The following is a 6,000-nucleotide window of genomic DNA, read 5'->3' on the forward strand; positions in this document are numbered from 1 at the left end:
AATGCTGCTGCATTTAACTTTTGAAAGCCTACAGGATGTCAAGAAGGAGGCATCTTGAAATCTTTAATCCAGGGGCCTATAATTTCATCCCCAAATCAGCAGATTCCATGTATCCACGCACAGAGAAACATCCAATTTGGAGCACTCATTCACTTTTTAGCAAGCCAACATTTTCAATGCCATGCATACACACACACACACATGCACACACAGTCTCTCTTTTTTTCTACCCTCTCCCCACCCAGGGGACCATACATTAAAATAGCTGCTAATTAATTATGGTAACCTCTGGCCCCTGCATTCCACAGAAAACCAGCAAGGAGGATTCAGGTTTTAAAGCAGCCCACATTTAACAAGGGGGGGAGGATATGTGATTTTGATTCTATTCTCTTTCCCCCTTCTTTTTTGACAGATTTTCTAAAAAGAGATGTATGAACTTAAAACACCATGCGCTCCCCCACCATCTTCGCACGCTCCCCCCTCCTTTCCTTTCAACCCTTTACAATCCCCCTCGCGCTCACCGCCCTGGATCGGAGGTATTTTGATTGGCACAATTAATGCTTCAATTCTGGCGGACACCCCCCACCCAGCAACCCAGACCTGCAGGCTCTCTCCTAAGAGAGAGAGAGCGAGAGAAAGCAAAGCCATTCCTAGCCATCATCTGCCCCCACAAACACGCGCGCGCGCGCGCGCATCCCTGCAGCTTATTTGGCCTCCTCTCCGTATTAAAAAAAGAGAGCCGAGGTGGGGGGCCCTCCCTCGAAGGATTGCAGTGCTCGGGCTGCCTGCATCAGCGCTCCCCTCCCCTCCTTCTTGGTCTGATGCAGCTGCAGCGCCAAGCAAGCCTTAGAGAAGAGCCGCCGCTGTCCCCGCCGGATTCGCACAAAAGGGTCTACCCACCCTGAGTAGGCGACGCCTTGATACGAGAATGGGGAAGGGGGGGGAGCTTACCTTGGAGCGAAGGAGGCGGAGAGGCCTGCCCGGGCAGGGGCTGCTCCACAGCAGGCGTGAGAGCGAGTCTGTGGTGGCGGCGGCGGCGGCGGCTGCTGCTGCGGCACTCAGGACTGCCGCCGCTTCTCCATGAGCCCGGCGCTCCAGCGCGTGCAGGTGGACGCGCCTTCCTCTCCTGCTGCCTCTGCTGGTGCCTCTGCTGCTGCTGCCGCCGCCGCCACCTACTCCTCCTCTGGGAGGAGAAAAGGATGGAGATGGAGATGATGGAGCCGCCGGCGCGGCTCGTGCGGCACGAGGGTCCCCGCAGTTGTGCCAGCCGGCGCCCGCAAGCTTCGGCCCCGCGCAGCTCCCGCCGGCCGGGCAGGAAGGGGGGCGCGCCTGCTCCTGCTGCCGCTACTACTACTGCCGCCGCCGCCGCTGCCTCCTCCTCCTCCTCGCCGCCGCCGCCGCCTTCCTCCTCCTCCGCGGCTGCTGGGGCTTCCTCGCCTCCTCCGCCTCCCCCACCCGGGTTGCTTTTGCCCATTCAGAAGGTGCCTAATGCGCTGCCGCCGCCGCCGCCGCCGCCGCTGCTGCCATTGTTGCCTCAGCCGCGCCGCTCTCCGTCTCGCTCTCACGGGCAGATGAGGCTTCCCTTCGCCCGCTAGGCAGGCAGAGCCGGCGCTCGCTTTTCTGCCTCTCCCTCTCTCCCCACACCCCCTTAATACTATGAAGTCTCTCTCCTCTCTTCACTCGCAGTCTTTCCTCCTCCTCCTCCACCCCACTGAAAAGCGGCGCGCGCAACGACGCGCGGCCACCTGGCATATAAAGGGCGCGCAACCCCCGGCGCTCTGGAGGCGCGCTTGGAGGAGGCTGCGGCGCAGGCAGCGGTAGCTGCACAACCGAGCGCGCGCCAGCGGCGACCCTGCGCTACCTGCTCTCCGCCGCCGCTCCCGTTTCCCGCGAGCTGCATCGCCGCCGCCACAGGGTATTGATTACAGAGGAGAGCAGAAAGTTCTGAAATTGGAGCGGCCGCTCCTAGGAATGGCCCTTTTCCTCAAAGCCGCTCGAAGCAACGGCAGCGTAAGGCGACGGCAGCAACTACGGCGGCTCTTTCGTCTCCAAGCGCATCTCCTGCCTTACCTCGTATTTATATTAAAATGGGTTTAGGAAATTACCTCGCTGGTGCCAAGTTAGAACACTCGTTCATCTAGATCAGCGTTACCTGCGCTAACTGCAGAGCCTGTGTGGTGCAGTGGTTGGAGTGCTGGACAATGATCTGAGGGACCGGGGTTCAATCCCCACACGGACATGAAGGTCACTGGGTGACCTTGGGCTAGTCACTCACTCCCAGTCTAACCTACCTCGCAGGGTTCTTGTGAGGATAATATTTGGGGAGAGGAGGACCAAGTACATCACCACCAGCAAGGTGGTAAATTTCTATAAATAAGGTAAATAAATAAGTGGAAGAAGCTCTCCAGGGAGGGAAATGAAACTAGGACCTTCTGCTTACAAAGCAAATGATATACCCTTCGCCACATACATTAGAGCCAGTTTTATGTATCTTTTCTGTCTTTAAACTACAAAAAAAAGCCACAATACACGTACTTCATGCTCAAGGTGCCACAAGACTCAACACTAGCATGACTACCCTCTGGAACTTTTGCAATACCTAACCTATCCTTATGACAAGCCTATAAAGGAGATCAGTGCAGTCTCCACATTGTTCCTAAAGTTGGAGGTATGAGAGAGGAGCCAAGAATTTTAAAGCTCCGCTTACTGAGATTTGAATAAGGGACTTTTCTGATTTACAGGCTAAAGGAAGAACAGAATAAGATACTATCCACGGTCAGGCCAGTGACCCTTCTAGCCCAGCACTGTCTTTACAACCTTCCCCAAGCTAGTGCCCTTCAAATGTTTTGGGCCACAACTCTCATCAGCTCCACCCAGAGCATCACAGGACACCAGGTTGGGGATGATCCACATTCGTGTGTGTTTGTATTTTATGTATTTTATTGTGACTATATCCCACCTTTTCCTCCAAGAAGCTCAAGGTGGCATACACGGTCTCCCCTTCCTCATTTAATTCTCATAACAACCCTGTGAAGTTAGGCAGAGAGGCAGTGACTGTCACAGGGTCACCCAGTGAGTTTTATGGCCAAGTGGAGATTTGAACCCTGGTCTCTCAGGTCTTGACCAACACACTAACTACTACACCACATTTTTCTCCAGACATACCAGGAGAGGTCAGGGATTGAACTTGGGGGCTCTTCTGCATGCTGGACTGCAGTAAAGTAGAGGTAGCTATCATGTAGATGTTGTGGCCAAAACTCCCAGTCCCCCACCCCACCCCATCCATTGGTTGGGGCTGATAGTTTTAGTCCACAGCATTGTGGAGGGCACCAAGTTGTTATCTTTGTCCCCCTAGACTTGTACACCATTTTTCTCTGGTAACAGTATTTGAACTTTACCTGTGTGCCAGAAGGCAATTTACCATTTTAAAAACCTACATATCAACAAAATTAATTTTAAAAATCACTAAAATCTGGTAAAGTCATAATAAAAAAGAACACTTCCGTTAGAAAGGAGGAAATAAAGTAGATTGGGTTGATCTGCTCTATAGTACATATGAAGCTGTGTCCACCCAATGTATAATTAAGCAAAAGGCTTGTTCCTTTACCTGATACAGCACTAATATCTTCTTGACACATATTGCTGTGGCATCATATTAATGGGAGTATATGTAGAATCTACACCTCTCATTTAAAAAGAGGAATTTTAGTCCCATACCTGTTTTCCATTGCCAAATTGCAGATTTTAGAATCTCAAAATAAAGAGAAGGCTACAAACATGCACAGAGTGCCCCTTGTATCCAGGCCCTTTCCAAATAATGAGGAAAGGGAGAAACTGCTGGATAGGATGGCAGAATTTAATCTGTGTAACTGATACTTCAGTCAGCTAAACCTCTGAGTAATTAATGAATGGAGACAAATTTAAATCATGGCAGGGGACTCTACAAACTAAAGGCATGCTTCACAAGTAACAACCCGTGTTATAAGATACATATACGATATACCTATTGCATAATATCAATAAATTCTAGTGGAAGCAGAATTTTAGGTGGTTTGTCTCATTATTCTTCATCTGATATGTTGGGACTCACTACTAGGCCACTACTGTCTGATCCAAGTTGGATCACAATAACAGCATAAAGCTTAGAATTAGGCAGCACAAAATAACTTCCCCCAAGACAGCCATAGAAACATGATAGGAGCCGAATAAAATAGCACCACCACTTAGAGTCAGCAGCCCATAAAAGCAGCAGGACACATGTGCACTCAGAGTCCACTTGAACATTTATGGGCAAAGGCCTGCCTAATCTTTCTGCGAAGTATTACCCTGGTGGTGGTACACTAGCATCTTCTCCCTGAAGGCCTCTTCCAAAGGTTCTTTTGCCTCCCTCAGCTTCTCAGGTTCAGCTGCCTTGGTCTCAAGGGACTGAATTTGTTCCATGGCATCCACCAAACAACAATTGTCCAGCAGTCATAAGGTGTGATAGGCCCCACAACCCTTTGTTTTTGGAACTTCATTGGGTTTAGGATATAACTCAGTAACATGTAATATAAATAAAATAACTAAATAGGTTTCTTCAGATATTAATAGATGGGAGTCGGTACACCTTGCCCTTTGGGGAAGAGTGAAATCTCTCAAAATGAATATTATTCCCAAATTAATCTATATTCTGAGGGGAATTCCAGTTCAAATATCTGGACAATATTTCCAAAAAATAAATTATTTGACTCCGAAAATATCTTTACAAAAAATGCAACTACAAATTAATGAAGGAGGATTCAGTATTATGAATCTGGAGTTTTTAGAATGTGTGTATATGTATGTGTATGTGTATGTGTATATGTATATGTATATGTATATGTATATGTATATGTATATGTATATGTCCTCTGGTTGGATGGACAGTATTAGGATCAAATATATTAGAACTTGGGAGCCTCTCAAAACATTTTTTTCCAGAAAGATATGGAATATAATGTCCAATAAAGAATAATTTCAATCAAATTCTCTATGCTAAATTGACTTCCTGAAGAAACCCAACTTCAGAAATTGGAAAAATATGGTAACATGGAAAAATTGGATGGAAACTGGCATACTGACTTTGAATCAACTGATAAATGAGGCAGATGAATTTTACATGTATGCTGTTTTAAGCAATAAATACCATCTATCAGATGTAGCCCAATGGCAATATTTGCAGCTGCGACACTTGTTAACAACTTTGTTTGGACTGGCAGCTTTTACAGCTTCTGGGTTACCAGAGATATTAGAACAATTGATCAGATCCTTTGAAACAAAAAGGCTATTTTTTTAGCTATTTGTTATCAATAAATCAATCCAATATGAAGATTTTAAGAAATGGGTGGAACAAAAAATTGGAGGTTCATATATTACCTAAACCGTGGAAAGTGTTTTAGCTTCCATAGTAAATGTGACTATGGATCTTAAAGTATGACTTATACAACAGAAAATAATATTTAGAATTTACTGGCTATCATTACATTTATATAGATAAGGACTGTCTAAGACAGCATTCTGTTGGAGATGTTAAAAGGATAATGCTTCTTCGAAGTACATGTTTTTTACAATGTCCAATGCTTACTAAGTTTTGGGAGAAAGTATTGGATTGTATAAGCATGACTGCAGAAAACAGTTTAAATTTTCAGAGGAAAATATTCTCTTGAATTATGTGCCTACTATACAGAATTTGACAACTAGACAACATAGATGGATTTTTTGTGCCCTTACTATGTCCAAAAGACTGATATTGATGCACTGGAAAGATTATTTTAAAGGGGGATTTGACTTAGCTGACCCCACCCAACCCGGAAACAGCAACTTTTATTGTGTGAGTCAAGAATGAATACTGAATAAGATGAGCATCTGGGCAAACTGAATTCCTTTGATAATGCAAAGGTCTAACCCCCTGTGCACCTCCCTTCATATGCACTTTTCAGTGTGCAACATATTTAAAACTCAACTAAAAAAACTAAGTTTTAA

At 46.3% G+C, this 6,000-nt stretch overlaps 1 protein-coding gene across 2 annotated transcripts in view; it reads right to left on the bottom strand.

Moving 5' to 3' along the window:
• The window catches only part of NEXMIF (neurite extension and migration factor), a 215,662-nt gene extending 213,779 nt beyond the window's left edge, over positions 1–1,883 (bottom strand). For both annotated transcript variants that reach the window (XM_082208205.1, XM_082208204.1), the window contains exon 1: positions 952–1,883. The gene's annotated coding sequence lies outside the window, so the exon portion shown is untranslated. The remainder of the gene's footprint in view (positions 1–951) is intronic.
• Between the last annotated feature and the right edge of the window lie 4,117 nt (positions 1,884–6,000).

The sequence above is a fragment of the Podarcis vaucheri genome (assembly GCF_965113315.1).
Source record: "Podarcis vaucheri genome assembly, chromosome: Z".
NCBI lineage: Eukaryota > Metazoa > Chordata > Lepidosauria > Squamata > Lacertidae > Podarcis > Podarcis vaucheri.